Source organism: Mauremys mutica, chromosome 3 (genome assembly GCF_020497125.1).
Source record: "Mauremys mutica isolate MM-2020 ecotype Southern chromosome 3, ASM2049712v1, whole genome shotgun sequence".
Lineage (NCBI taxonomy): Eukaryota > Metazoa > Chordata > Testudines > Geoemydidae > Mauremys > Mauremys mutica.
Window position 1 is genome coordinate 89347916 of NC_059074.1, and position 15914 is coordinate 89363829.

The 15914-nt window shown below is 48.2% G+C and overlaps 1 protein-coding gene across 2 annotated transcripts in view; it reads left to right on the forward strand.

Annotated features, from left to right (window-relative positions):
* The window catches only part of LOC123366466 (dermatan-sulfate epimerase), a 275329-nt gene that overhangs the window by 210830 nt on the left and 48585 nt on the right, over positions 1-15914 (forward strand). Inside the window, exon 1 of one of the 2 annotated variants that reach the window (XM_045009969.1) lies at positions 14325-14457. The exons of the other annotated variant lie outside the window; for it this stretch is intronic. The gene's annotated coding sequence lies outside the window, so the exon portion shown is untranslated. Of the gene's footprint in view, positions 1-14324; positions 14458-15914 lie in introns of those variants that run through there. 2 annotated transcript variants of the gene reach the window in all.

Genomic DNA, 15914 nt, shown 5'->3' on the forward strand with positions numbered 1-15914 from the left:
AAGTACTCCTAAGTGCAGTGCTTTGGAAACTGCATATGTTGGCAAAGTTTGCATAAAAGCAGTGCTCAAGACAGCCAGTCCTACAGAAGGAACAATATGGTGTTAATATAAAAATTGTTTTGCTCACTCGGCAGATTAAATGCCTGATTTTTTCAACCAGGATAAATTACTTGTTATGCACATATCTGGAGGAAGATTGTAATTTCATTTGAACTCAATTGGCATTAAGAACTGAAAAGAGACTAGATCAGGATGTCTACAGCTAGCTGGCCCCAACCTTTCTCCACCCTCTTTTCAGTGCTTAGAAAAGCAATTGGAGATAAAAATTGAGGTAGAAGTTGGAATGAATCTGCAAAATTGTTATCTTGAACTATCACCCACATGTAAGCAACCCTGGCAAATTGTGAAATATTTTTAGTGGTGCCGGAAGGATGTGAGATTGATAGTCAGAAACACTAAGGCCCTCTCTTTCCTACAGAACAGCTACAGACAAGCTGCAGCTGTACAGGCTTCTCTGTGCACTATGCCAATGTGCCTCACATCTAACCTAGAGAAATAACTTCCAGGAAGGGAAGTACACTATGTGTTGTTAATGCCCATCCAGTCCTTACCCTCTGTGTAGACTGCCAATTATTTTGGTGTGTTTGCATACCTGCCCATCAGAACTGCATGAGGACCACTCTCTGCCAACCTGAGCTGGATTTGACCTGCACACATAAGGGTCAGAGGCTCTACATATTCTGTTACCAATCCCTGGAGCCACCCAGATGCCTGTAATAAACTGCTTTTCTGAGTAAGTGGAACATCTGACGGCAGATCTGAGACTTCAGTGAACCACAGGAAATATCCATGTAAACCCAGAGGTTTGTATTTCATGTCCCTCTTATGCAGGAAGCAAATATTGCTTTTATTTTCATTTAGCATAAACAGTCTAAATAAATAGGAAAAGTGATTAAAAACAGGATAATGAAAAATAAGTTGAAATCCAGGAAGTTAGACAGACTTTTTTTGTATTGCCATTACAAAAAAAAAAGTTTGCCATTGTACAATTTAATTGCTCCTTTATAGCACAGGCTGAGGAATCTTCCATGCCTGGTCATTTGCTTAAGTTTATGGCAAAGGTCTGAGGTAAATCTGTTCAGGATATAGTGGGTACCCATGGTATCTCTTTGACAAGCACCGCAAGACCACAAAGATTTCAGAGTTGACCAGATGTTATTGTTACTATAAAGACTAACATCTGAAGCCGTATCGGCACTATAACAAAGCTATTTTAATCAGAACTACCCCGGAGATCCCACCTGCTTCCTGTTCACCCTCGCAGAGTTCATACATGGTTTTCTCTAATGCTGTTGTGACACAGTTTAAATGCTTGTTGTGGGGATAAAAGCCACTTTAAAACCATGCTATGGTTTTGGTCCACTTGTCCAAATTAGAGGGTGGAACACACAAAATGGCAATGGCACAACTGGAGATACAAATTATAAACGTCATATAGAATTCTCAGCTGATCTGATCAGACCAGATTCTATCAAGCAGTCAGAAAGTTACCTATTTTGGGGGTTAGCACTAATACTCATCTCTATACAGAACAGTGACATTGACTTTTTCTCCTAATAAGTTAAAGTACAAAATAACCAATCATGAAATAGTTAATCCTTGCCAGAGAGGAAAAAAATTGGGTGCCTATGCCCAAAGCTTCTATGGATGAGATTTTCAAAAGCATCTATGTGATGTAGGAATGGACATTCAATAGGACATGTTCTCCTAAATCACTAGTGCAATTCCGAAAATTCCACCCTCCATGCCTAACAAAATGATAGTAAAATGTTCAGAGGTGTTTTTAAAAGTCTAAGAAAAGCCTCCTTTCATCCGCTGTCATGAATACAATGAATGGGTCATGCACCAGTCTCTGCACTGGCCCTGACGGTATATTCTAACTCTTCTCTTGCTGTGCCTCAGAATTATAATTGAGAGCTGTACTTTCCACCCACTATTGCTTTACTATAGCGTAACCTGAGCCAGTATGCAGAACCATGCACATCATTCAAAATGAGCCATCGTATGGGATAGCAAAAATGCCAATGCAGTTTTGAACTATGTGGGCAGAGGCATTTTATCACAGAATATGGAGATGATAAACCCTCTTTATATGATATTGGGCAGATCACACCGAGAATACGGCAACCAGATTCCAGGGCAGCAGCCAGAGCAGCTGCAGCAGTGATGGAGAGAGCTAACCAGGCTGAACTTTAATTTCCTGCCACTCTCTGATGTGGCCCAGCTCACCCATACCATGGGCAGGGGCCCCCATCACCTGAGAACCCAGAGATGGCAGCAGCATTGGGCAAGATCACCCCTTCACCACCTGCAGAGCAGCCTCCTGTGTCATCATGTGTGTGCCCTGCTCATTGCTGTTCACTGGGTGGCCTGATTGCTGTCAGGGAGGTACTTGTGGGATGCCAGTGGGTAGGTGATGTGAAAATGGCATGGAAGCATGGCTTGGCGAGTGGGCAACCATTTGTATATATTTTGGTTAAAATAATGAAAACAATGTATGCCTATCATAAGCCTGCTCACTTTGAAGGGTGTGTTTTGCCCGTTTTCCCCAAGCTTTTGTTCTGCCTTTTACAGACCACATGCTTTTGGGGAAGGGTCTTCCTCTGTGTATGGAAAGTCCCTAGAACACCGTGGACCCTACTGTCACCATGCCTCTGTGGGGCCAGTCAGCATGCCAAATTCAGGACAAACTGCCGAGAAATAGGTTATTCTATCATTAGATTATACCAAGCCAGGAAGCAAGTCTGGCTCCAGGCACCAGCGCAACAAGCAGGTGCTTGGGGAGGCCAACGGAAAGGGGCAGCACGTCCTGGCTCTTCAGTGGCAATTCGGCAGCGGATCCCTCAGTCCCTCTCGGAGGGAAGGACCTGGCACCAAATTGCCACTGAAGGATGAAGCGGCAGCGGTAGAGCTCCTGCGGAAGTGCCGCCGATCGCGGGTTTGGGTTTTTTTGTTTGTTTTGTTTCGCCGCTTGGAGCCGGCCCTGCCAGGAACAAAAGTGAACTTCTGTCTCACCACACTGATAAAAAAGAAGTAAAAAATGCAGTCTCCTTAGGCATTCCAGCTCTTGGCTCACACTCAGAAACTGGACTATATGATAAATAGTTGCTGAAAACCAATTTCATCAGATATAGGGTCCTTCCAATCCCAAGAGATCAGCCACTTAGGTCAATATATAACTCACATCTTACCCAATAATCATGCTGACGCCAATGCTTTAGTAACTAAAAACTAAAGGTTTAATGATAAAAGAAAAGAAGCAGCATTATAAATTATTAAGAGATCATATACATAAAAGTTATTTTTCAGTGTTCGTAGATCAGAATCATAGAAGTGATGGAATAAACTGCTAGCTTGCAAAAGACTCTGTGTAACTTACCCAAGCATCATCAGTCCTTGTTTAAAGCTTCCTTTTTAGAAATCCAGTCCAGAGAAATAAAGATAAAATGGAACTATCTCAGGGGTTCTTTTATATCGTTTGCCATGTTCATAGAATTTTACTGTCTCAAACAAAGTTCACAACCTCTGTTTGTGGAACGTCACTGGCCCAAGATGGACTCCAGGGTCACATAAACATATCACATGTCCTTACATGGTTTGATGACTCACAGGGGCAACCATTGCCCATATTCTTGCTGAGGCGTCCACCAGAAGGCTTACTGGATGGGTATGAGTTTCTTCTATGGACCATAGTTAGAGTGGTGTCCTTAATTGGATATCAACACATAGTTGTCTGGCTTTGATGTAAATCTATCTGGAGGATGTCACCCAGGAATACAGCACATGCAATGTTCCCTCTAATTTTTTCCATTTATGTGCTGGATAAATTTTGCTATGTGCATCAAAGTATATGCGGCTGTGTGCCACCAGTAGAAACCAAAAACCTAGATAGAATATATAGTTTTAAAAAGTTACCATAGGGATAATTACTCCAGCCCGGACAAATTAGGCATTTTAGAACTCACTACTCAAAGAATTAAATTTAAGTGCAAGAGAAATAAAATTATTCAGGCTATCAATTAATTGCAGTTAAACTCACACGATTAACTCAAAAAAATTAATTGCAATTAATCACACTTATAACAATAGAATACCAATTTAAATGTATTTAATATTTTTGGCTATTTTTCTACATTTTAAATATTGATTTCAATTACAACACAGAATACAAAGTGCACAGTGCTCACTTTATATTATTTTTTATTACAAATATATCCACTGTAAAAATGATAAAAGAAATAGTATTTTTCAATTCACCTCATACAAGTACTGAAGTGCAATCTCTTTATCGTGAAAGTGTAACTTACAAATTCAGATTTTTTTTTTGGTTACATAACTGCACGCAAAAACAAAACAATGTAAAAATTTAGACCCTACAAGTCCACTAAGTACTACTTCTTATTCTGCCAATTGCTAAGACAAACAAGTTTGTTTACATTGATGGGAGATACTGCTGCCTGCTTCTTATTTGCAATGTCACCTGAAAGTGAGAACAGGCATTCGCATGGGACTTTTGTAGCCAGCATTGCAAGATATTTTCATGCCAATATGCTAAACATTCATATGTCCCTTCATGCTTCGGACTCCATTCCAGAAGACATGCTTGCATGCTGATGATGCTCATTAAAAAAATAATGTGTCAATCACATTTGTGACTGTATTCCTTGGGAGGAGAATTGTACGTCTCCTGCTCTGTTTTACCCACATTCTGCATATATTTCATGTTGTAGCAGTCTCGGATGATGACACAGCACATGTTCATTTTAAGAACACTTTCACCACAGATTTGACAAAATGCAAAAAAAGGTATCGATATAAGATTTCTAGAAATAGCTACAGCACTCGACCCAAGGTTTAAGAATCTGAAGTGCCATCCAAAATCTGAGAGGGATGAGGTGTGGCGCATGCTTTTAGAAGTCTTAAAAGAGCAACATTTTGATGTGGAAAATACAGAACACAAATCACCAAAAAATAAAATCAACCTTCTTCTGGTGGCATCTGACTCAGATGATTAAAATGAACATGCGTCGGTCCACTCTGCTGTGTATTGTTATCGAGCAGAACCCGTCATCAGCATGGACACATCCTGGGGCATGGTGGTTGAAGCATCAAGGGATGTATGAATCTTTAGCGCATCTGGCACGTAAACATCGTGCAATGCCTGCTACAACAGTGGCATGTGAACACCTGTTCTCACTTTCTATGAAAAAGGGGGTATGTGAACATCTGAATTTTCAAGATGTTGCCGTGAGGCCTTCACTTTGTAAACATCTTAGAAATTCAGGACAAGAGAAAGTGATGGTTAAATGGGAGCGCTGATTAATGTTAGCTTGTAAAGTTTGCCTGAGTGTGAGTGCAGTTTGCACTTCCCAGTGGACGACAGTGTAGCCAGTTAAAGACATCACAGTTTGGGTGGTGGGAGAGAAAGTTGAGGGCATAGTTTAAAAAATAAGGTATGATCAAGTTTTGCTAGTGTGAGAAGCCATACACTGATCAGTTCTGTGCTGTAGCAGGAAATGTTCTCCCTGTGGAGCTAGGGGGCAACCCTAGAGTGATGATTGCAAGCAGAAAAGGTGCATTTTAGGGTTTCAAGTAGAGGCCAATCCCAAGAGAAGGAGGGAGCAAGAAACAGGAGAGCAGGCACAGGAGAGCTAAGTGCTGCAACAGCTGTCATACAAGGAAACAAGGGGCAGATTAAGGCTAAATGTAGGCCTGGTTCACGGTAATATAAAAGTAACAGAAATTACTTTGATGACCAATATTGACTTGAGAAGGCCACACATTGTGGATCAGAGTAGCGCCAGCACCTGACCACCTACAGCAACTGTTGAGCACAGGAGGAAAAAGTCACTAGCAAATGTTCAGATGGCTTGACCAGGGGCAGTGAGTTGTATGAGCCCATGGTACCCAGGCTCCAGCAAATTCAGGGCCAGGGGGACCTGCTGCACTAAAGCTTGGAGCCAGGTCTCTCCCACGTGCGCCTTCCGCAAGCGTCCCTGCCTGCTCGGGGCAGCAGTTGGCTGTCCCCTACCGTTCCGCACTGCGCTTCCTCACCAGCCTCAGCCGGCTACAAGGGAGCAGCGCCGGGGGCAAGGTGTGGCGGCTGCTGCACCTGTGACGGGAGGAGGTGCATGGCAGCCTCCCCCCGTACAGGCATCTCTGAGTTGACTTAGAGGGGGCTTATCCTGGCTGGACCTCCTGAGCAGCAGTCTGGGAGGCTTGGGTGAGTTTCGTGCCAGAGAGGGGCCCTCCTCCCCCAGAGGTCACTGCTGCTGGTGGGGAGAAGGCTGGAGGGAGTTCTTCTCTCTGGCCCCCCACCCCAGCTCTGGGGCAGCCTGCCTGCTGAACCACAAACTCCTCATCCCTGGCCCAACCCCCCCCCTCCGCACCCCAACCCTCTGTCCCAGCCCTGAGCCCACAACCAGAAGTCAACCCCCCCTCCCACACCCCCTCCTGCACTCCAACCACCTGTCCCAGCCCAGAGCCCGCACTCAGCACCCAAACTCCATCTCAGAGCCCGCATCCCTCCCGCACCCAAACTTCCTCCCAGAGCCCACACCCCAAACCTCCTCCTGCACCCCAACTCCCTTCCAGAGCCTTAGGCAGGTGTGTGTGGGGAGGGAGACTTGGACCCATTCTGGGCACCACCAAAAGTTATACAAACCTGCCGCCTTGACCATGCCTTGACAGAACTTTGAGAAACTGTGACAGGATGCAGCCTAGCTGATTCACCCACATTCTTCCTGTCGCTCGGCGCCTTTTCAGGGGTTTATGTCAAACAGCTGTGCCGAGGGCATGATGTGCTACTGTGCTCGCTTCACCATTGCTCTCCTCCTGCCCACAGTTTGGAGAATGTCCACGTATGGACAAGAGGGCCTCCATGGCACCCTGCCCTCACTCAGCAACTTTTTCACCTTCCCGTGACTGAGCTTGCTGGTGTTGCTGTTTCCTCCTTCATGCTGAAATCTGCTGCAGTTTATCTCTACATCTGACTTCCTACCTATCTGCGGGCCTTAGCTTCAACCATCAGAGAGAATAAGCAGGAACAAAAAGAGGGAAACATAAAGCCGAGAAGTGGCTCAATTTACACAAAAAGAAGAACCATCAGGAAAGGTTTCTAGTGTTCCCCCTTCCAGCTAACAGTACTGCTGCCTTGGCCACCATGGAGTAGGGCAACAAGAGGCTAAGCTAGGAGAAGAGTTTGAAGAGTGTGTGTGACAGAGAAGTTGGAGAAAGGTAGGCGTTTACTTATTTATTTTCATGTATGTGTTTTTACAGCTCCATCGGTGTACCTGGCAATTTACAGAGTAATAAAAATCCAGAGGCTAGATCCTCCTGTGTGGGGTGGCTGCTTTGTGTCACGCTGCTAGTGAGGCCTGGCCTTAACCAGTCCTGGGAAGATCACCTCAAGAGGCACACAGCTCCTGCAGAGAGACAAACATTACTCGCCCTCCTTCTACTGACATAGCATGGGAAAGGGGTCTGGCCAAGATGCCCCTAATAAGGCTGAGGATTAGAATAGCTTGCTGTAAAGCAGAGCAGCCTTCGGGTTGTTCTAACACAATGTTGAGGGAATAGCCTATACAGAGCAGCACCAGGATCAGGGGAGTGCAAAGGTGACCTTTAAGCTGTCTTTACTTCCCTCCCTCTGATTTGTACTCTACAATTTGGTTGCAAAAAAAGCTGTGGCCCAGTGTCCCTTCCTGACAGGATTTAGCAATATGAGTTAAAATATTACAAGGCAGGGATCGGGAACCTTTGGCATGCGGCTCGCCAGGATGAGCACCCTGGCGGGCCGGGACAGTTTGTTTACCTGCCACGTCTGCAGGTTTGGCCAATTGCAGCTCCCACTGGCCACAGTTCGCCGTCCCAGACCAATGGGGGCTGCAGGAAGCGGCGTGGGGCAAGGGATATGCTGGTCGCTGCTTCCCGCAGCCCCCATTGGCCTGGGACGGCGAACCGCGACCAGTGGGAGCCGCAATTGGCCAAACCTGCGGACACGGCAGGTAAACAAATCAGCCTGGCCTGCCAGGGAGCTTACCCTGGAGAGCCGCGTGCCAAAGGTTGCCGATTCCTGTTATAAGGAACGATCACATCTATGAAAGGGAAGGAGGAGGGAGTACAAGGGTTACAGCACAAAGATATACAGTTGCTTTGGTTACTTAATGTGAGTATCTGGAGGGTTTTGTACCTTTCTATTTTATTTTTCAATATTGCTCATAGGCATCATGGTAGACATGTGCTTAACCTGAAAGTGGAGCCAAGGCAACTCACGTCAGGAAGGAGGTACTTGGAAGAAGACACAAGGACACAAATAGGAGAAAGAAGCGAATGGCCTGGGTAGTTGTGTGGCTTGGGCAGCAGGAACGACTAAAAGGTTGGGGGTGTAACAGGGTGACTTGCCCATGGGCTGGAGGGCCTGGGGCTAAGTCAACCCTGCTTACAGAACTAGCCCCACGTCTCAGGAATCAGGGCCTTCCTGTAAAAAAAGAAGCAGGTTTAAGTACTGACAGGGTCCAGGTGGAAAGAGCTGGAGGGAAGAGACTGTAAGGCAGTAGCGTAGCTAGTGGGGTGCAGGGGAAGCAGTTGCTTCCCCTTAGCACATTTTCCAAAAGCGGCATGCCTTAGTTAGGGCCTTTAGGGGTTACCATGGTGCCAGCAGGCGAGGCCCACGCTCCACTCTGAAGCTTGGCCTGCCGGCTGGCGCTTAACTCCTGCAGGAAAGCGGGGAGGCAGGGGCTGGTCCTTAAGGTGAGGCGGGGCGGCGCCAGGAATAGGAAGTGGAAAGCAGTGGGGCTGGTATGAGGAGCAGCATGGAGTGGCCACGAAAGGTGGGTGTGGGCGGCCCAGCTCCCCCTGCCTGGGGCTCCCCTCGCCCGCGGCAGGGCGTGGGCTCCTCTTCTGCAGCACTGCCCGCTGCGGGGCTGGGGCTCTCCCAGGGCTCTCCCCTGCACGCGCCCAGCACCCCCGGGGCTGCTCCTGCCTCCCCAGGCTGGCCCCAGATCCCCTTCCCTGGGGGGTTGGGGTCCTGCTGCAGCTTGCATCCTGCTGCCTCCTCCGCGGGGCAGGCAGCCCCAGGGGGTTGAGGCCGTGCCACTCCTTCCCCAGCTTCCCCCTCTAGCAGACCCTGCACCGCCCTGCCAGGCCTGTTCAGCTTGGCCACACCAGCTCCTGCCCTGCCTCATGCAACCCGCCCCTACCGTGGGGCGGCCCAGCACGGGGGCACAGGGGGAGCCGCAGCAAAGCCCCGCCTGGAGCTGGTGCAGGAGCCGAGCCTGGCTCTCAGCCCAGGCTCCGGCATCAGCCTGCAACGGGGAGCGGAGCGACCCCCCACCGGCTCGGCTCAGCCCAGCCCCGCTCTTAAAGGGACACGGACCCCACCGCGGTTCGGCCCGGGGCACGTGGGGGTGTCATCTCACCCCCTGCCTGGGGGGCCCGCTGAGGGGGGTGTTCGGTACCATAGCAGCGCAGAGGGGAGGCCAGCACGGAGTGGACCCCAGGAGGGCGGGGCGGGGCATGGAACGGCCGGAAGAGGAGCCAAGGGGGGGCGTGGCCAGAGGACGAGCCAAGGGGGGGCACCTTTTTATGTTTGCTCCCCCTGCTCATAGAGCCTGGCTACGCCACTGCTGTAAGGATCAACAAGACTCCGCCAGGGCCCTGGCTCAGCACGGGAGAGTCAGAGCAGGAAAGGCAGCTGACAGCATGGAGGAAAGCTCTCCAGGCAGATAGACTTTGGAGGGACCTTGGGTAACCAGAGAAGAGACTTGGAGATCCAGAGACAAGGTAGGAAATGGATCAAGGAAAACTTCAATATGAGTAAAGGGTCTGACCTAGCTGGGCAGTACAGGACCTTGGGCTGGAACCCAGTGTGCAATACAGTTTTGTTTTCCACAATATCGTTTAGGGAAATGGTATCTCAAAATGTATTAAATTTCAACAGGACCTTTCCAAATGTAAATAGAACAACGTAACCAGAGGGGGAGAGAAATGATGACATTTTCCGATGAAATTTGAAAGTAGAGGGGGAGATGGGTGATGCAGAGAGATACAGAAAGTCTGTCAGAGGTGACAGGAGCCACACGGAGGAGGACACTAGCACTGAGCATGGCGAGATTGTGTCAAATCTCAGAGAAGAGGCCTGTGCTGGCAAAGGAGAGTCAAAAAAGACATGGTTCAGATTCTGAACTGTTCTCTGAAGTGCAGCCCCTGGCTGGGGGAAGTAGGAAAGTAACTGTGAGCTGAATATTTTGTCTCTTCAAGTCTGGAGATAGTTGGAGACTAGACTGGCTCCCAGTCAGGGCCGGCTCCAGGCACCAGCTCAGCAAGCAGGTGCTTGGGGCGGCCAAGAGGAAGGGGCGGCACCTCGGGCTCTTCAGCGACAATTCGGCGGCGGGTCCCTCGGTCCCTTTCGGAGGGAAGGACCTGCTGCTGAATTGCCGCCGAAGAAGAAAGCGGCGCAGTGGAGCTGCTGCCGACCGCAATCGCGGCTTCTTCTTTTTTTCCCCGCCGCTTGGGGTGGCAAAAACCCTGGAGCTGGCCCTGCTCCCAATGAAGAGTAGCCCTAGAGTCTTCTCTAATTTTTTCTTACTTCAGCAGCTCACTAGCCATTGGCTCTCTGGCTACTCATTCACCAAACTGCCCCTCTGTCACATTCCAGGGTGCAATCCAAACCAGTGAGCAGTTATGTCACTGCCTGCCCTGTAACCTTGAGTGCCTCAAAGTGCTTTACTAGTGTAGCTTCCAACCTGGGCTGCCCACAGACAGCCTGCTAGCATGCAGGCCACACTCAGAATGTCTGTGTATAGCCGCAGCCCTGGTCCAGTAACTCTGACCCCAGCAGCCTGCCAGTAATTCACCAGTCTGACTTCCACCAGCCTTGGTTACTACTTGCAGGGTGACCCCAATGCACTCCCAGTCCCAAATTTCCCCCAAAATGTGTGTTCTGCACTGTCCAGCCTTCTCTTGGGCAGTTCAGAGATTAAAGGTCCATTGCCCTGTAAAGGGTCAATATTCAAAGTTTGCTACTTTAACTGGAGTTACCCAAAGAGTTCAGTTTAAACACTGCACTGGATTGGTTTAGATTAAAAATAAAACCAGTTCATTAACAAAAGAAGATAGGATTTTAAGCTGAATACAAATATAAGGCATTAAAGTCAGAAATGGTTACAAGAGAAATTAAAATAAAATGTTTTATAGTAGCTAAACTTAATGAGCTAGAATTGGTTCAAGGTAAAATCCTTACCATGGTTTCCCAGCAGCAAGGCTGACCAAATTCTCAGGTCAGGATCCTCAGCTTCCCCTCCCTCCGCCCAAGACCAAAGGGCTGGTTCCTTTCTCTTGTTAGGTGTATGTGTGAGAGATATTATTTGAAAACTAATAACTTGCTGGTCAATGATCTCATGGTGAAACGTATGTAGTAATATTATATGTAAAGTTCTGAAATCCCCCTGTATAATGTACTTAGCACATGTTCAAAAACACACAGTCTTGCCTAGGCAAGAGTATCCCGAATGAAGAAATGTGTGTTTACCTCAATTTATATATATGTAGTAAACAGAGTCTTTGAGACAGCAGAGAGAAGAGATGGCAGGAGACAAAGCAAATTTACATTTCTGCAAACACAGATGAGAAGAAAGAACATGAAGCATCCTTCATCACCAGACTCCATATAACCTTCTTTTAGGCTTGTCGTCACTGGAAGTAGACATGGGTTCATTCCAGGCTGTGTCATTGCCCCATGAGCCTGCAGCCCTTGACTGTGGCTGGTCTCTTCATTGTGCTAATAGTGTTGTGAAATCCAACAGACCTGCAGGACCTAAACAAATATTTGTCTCAAGAAGTTAGCTAATCTTTTCAATACAGCAGCGAATCAGACTTCCCACTATGAACAACCTGATTAAAATCAGAAACTACAGCTTTTATATTTCTATAACAAAAATCCTAAGAAATACTTTACAGACTGTGCAGTGATCAATGTCACTCACCCACTATTAAAATGCAACCACCTCTGGTGAAGTTCAGCAATCATTCTACCTCAAGCAACATCACAGAGTAGATTTCTGTCGAAGAATATCCTCTGGGAAAATGTAGGTAAACAGAATGTATTTATTCAGTTACCCTACCAGAATGTGGCCAGGAAGGAGTCTTTTCACATGTACAGTAAATTATATGATCTTGATCCCACTAGAAGAGCCTGAGAATGATAAAATTTTCAGCCCTCCAGAGCTGAGAAATACTGGAGAATCTGCAACCAAACACAGCTTAAAGAAGCAAGACTACAATTCCAAAGTATTTATTTTATCCTCAATTTTATTATGTATATAGTACACAATACACACGATGCCAGGCAGGTCTGATTCAACTAAGATGGCACAGTTTCAGTCATACATCGGGGAACACATGTATAACTTGTCATCCAAACACTGAATATGAGTTTTAAAAAATTCCCTGTTGGAGTGAACTTTTGGTTTGTTTCTTTGTTGGCTTAGGGAGGTGGTTCTTGGTTTTGGATGAGAAATTCTACTTCATCCATACAGTATGGTGACTGCCAGAGATGGATATTGACTATGAATGGATTGAACTTTGCAGTTTAACATCTATGTTGTTAGGTGTCATTGATCAAATTGAAGTGATCAGAAATTCAATATGAGCAATGTAGTGTTGACATCTCACATTTTGGCTGCAATAATCCAAATTGCTGTGATCCAGGAGCTGAATCTAGGTTTTTGTTGTGCTCCTGCTCCAGGACCCATCAAGGTCTGGAATGTTATGTTGTAAGTAGGAGTGGCGGCCACGCTTGTTTTCTGCTGGTGCCATATAATTTGGGAGGTGCCATATAATTTGGGGGTGCCATGTGTTGGATTTGGGATTTTGTTTCAGGGGGACAGGCCAGTCCTCGCTTACAGACAGCCCCCCCAACCTGAAGCAAATACTCACAAGCAACCACACACCGCACAACAAAAACACTAACCCAGGAACCAAACCCTGCACCAAACCCCAATGCCAACTCTGTCCACATATCTATTCAAGGGACACCATCATAGGATCTAACTACATCAGCCACACCATCAGGGGCTCATTCACGTGCACGTCTACTAATGTGATATATGCCATAATGTGCCAGCAATGCCCCTCTGCCATGTATATTGGCCAAACCGGACAGTCTCTAAGCAAAAGAATAAATGGACACAAATCTGACATCAGGAATCATAACATTCAAAAACCAGTAGGAGAGCACTTCAGTCTCCCTGGTCACTCAATAACAGACCTAAAAGTGGCAATTCTTCAGCAAAAAAACCTTCAAAAACAGACTCCAGCATGAAACTGCAGAACTGGAATTAATTTGCAAACTGGACACCATCAAATTAGGCCTGAATAAAGTGTTGGGTCATTACAAAACCTAACCCTAATTTCCCCAATACTAATTTCCCTCTACTATTACTCACACCTTCTTGTCAACTGTCTGAAATGGGCCACTCTCGTTACCACTTCAAAAGTTATTTTTCCTTCCTTGGTAGCCTGCTGTCAATTGAGTTGTCTCCTTAGACTGACCTCACACTTGGTAAGGCAACTCACATCTTTTCATGTATTTATACCTGCTCCTGTATTTTCCACTCCATGCATCCGATGAAGTGGGTTCTAGCCCATGAAAGCTTATGCCCAAATAAATTTGTTAGTCTCTAAGGTGCCACAAGGACTCCTCATTGTTTCTGGGATTTTGTGGCATTCATGTACCAGAATGCAATAGGGTCCAGAATTTTTAGGTGAGGTAGGAGTGTAGACTTGTGCTAGAAGTTAGACCTTGGAAGCCTAGGCCCAAAACCTGGTTGAATCAAGAAAGACTCAGGAGCTGCATATGGGATTTTGCCAGGCTTAGCCTAGGGGGATTCCTGGGGTGGTGGTGGGGCAGTAGGAGCAGCTAGACTTGGTCTCTGTGTGGGGATCGGGTACAAGCAGCAGCAGCAGGATCTGGGTAGACCCAAAGGAGCTGGAGTTGTAGCCCCTGCTGGCCCTGAGTGCGGCATGTGCCTTGTTTGTGCTGCACCTCGGGGGGAGGACGCGCCCTGCGTGGCGCAGCAGGGGTGGGGTCCTGCTCTGCTCTCCAGCCGGGAGAGAGGATGTCCGGGCCCAGGCGGGGGGAGGGGTGGGCGCAGGGGGCTCCCCAGGCGTTTCCCCTCCCCCAGCCGCACTCGGTGACGTTGCGGTTTCCTCCCTCTGCTCTGGCGGCGCTCGGGTGTCCCGGCGGCGCCTGCACATCCCCGCTCCGCGCCCGGCCCCAGGCGCCTCGTCCGCCCCGCGCGGGGCTGGCCCGGCCGACTCGATGAGCTGGGCGCGTCCGGAGCGGCTCCCCCTGCGGCTGCCGGGCGCTGCGGGCTGAGGAGGAGACTCGGGGGCGAGGTAAGGGGTGCGGGGGGGGCGGGAACGCGCCCCTGGGCTTGGAAGTGGAAACTTTCTGGGAGCCGAGCGTCCGGCTCCGCCGCGGGCGGGGGGCTCCGCTTGTCTCCCGGCCCCTGCCCCCCGTGCTCCTCGCAGCTGCTGGGGGCCGCGGGGGCAGGCTGGAGGGGGGCCGTCGGGGCGGGGGCTGGGGCTGGGGAAGATCGGCTCCATTGTCCCGGGAGAAGTGCAGGGGCTCTCGAGCCGCGCTAACCCCACGGCAGCCGCTGCTGCTCCGGGGCGTCGGGCAGTGAGTCCGGGCGAGGGGTCTCTTGTGGGGATCGGGACGAGTTCACCAAAGTGCGGGAGCCGTGCTCCGTGGGGACGTGTGATGTACCGCATTGCCGGGACACGTGTGCGGCTGAGCCTCACCGAATCCTGGTTCTCGTCGAGCCTGGAGCTGAGCCCCCTCCCCCGCCAGCGTCGGCAGCAATTGCGTTTCCGAATAGTTCTGTGCAGCCAGGAGTCCTGTGGCATATTTTCTTTTTGACAAAGTGCTTCCAGTCAGTGATCTCCCTCTACCAGGAAATGTAAGGGGGATTGACACATCCAGAGAGAGGGATGAGTTGGTTTGTTTTTTATTTGCAGAGGTGCTGCGGCCACCAAAGTGCCCACCGACTCCGATGTGGCTCATCACCTTTGGGAATCAAGCCTGTAGAATTTGAGTAGAAATGTCGTTTTTCCTTACCTGTCTAAATCAGTTTGCAACAAAGCACCTGGGAAGTGATCCTGAGGGTCAGCGTCCTCTCAGTGGTCTACTCCAGTGGTTTTCAACCTTTTTTTCATTTGTGGCTCCCTAAAAATTTTCGACTGGAGGTGTGGGGCCCTTTGGAAATCTTAGACCTACTCTGCGGACCCTCAGAGTTGAAAACCACTGGTCTAGTCAATGGCTGCTCATTACCACTTGAGACATTCAGCACCTTATAGAATTGGGCTGTATTAGAGAAATGTTGGGTGGTTAGGTGGGAACAAAATGACTAAAAGTAGTACAAAAGCTTTAAACTTCGGAGCGTTGTGCTCTTCTGTAGCACCAAGAGCCTCCAAGCTCTTTACAGACACTAATGAGTTAAGCCTCATAAAACACTTGTGTGATGGGGGGGGGGGGAATCTTTGTTTTGAAGCTAGGGAAACTGAGGCACAGAGCAAGAACATGATTTGCCTGAGGTTGACCGGCTTGCCATTTTTGCTTGTTATCAAAAATGTTTAAGTGCTATAGGACCATTGTTACTAGATCATCAATTTCATCCCCCCATTCCCATGATGATGGTGGGATATATTTCCTTAAACGAATAGAGATCGTATACTGTACTAAATTGATACTACCCTGGAACACAGGCATCAATATCTAGTGCTCCAAAATGATGTTGCAGCAAAGTGATTATAATCCTTACTTTTCTAGCACTACAGATTCTTCCATGTCA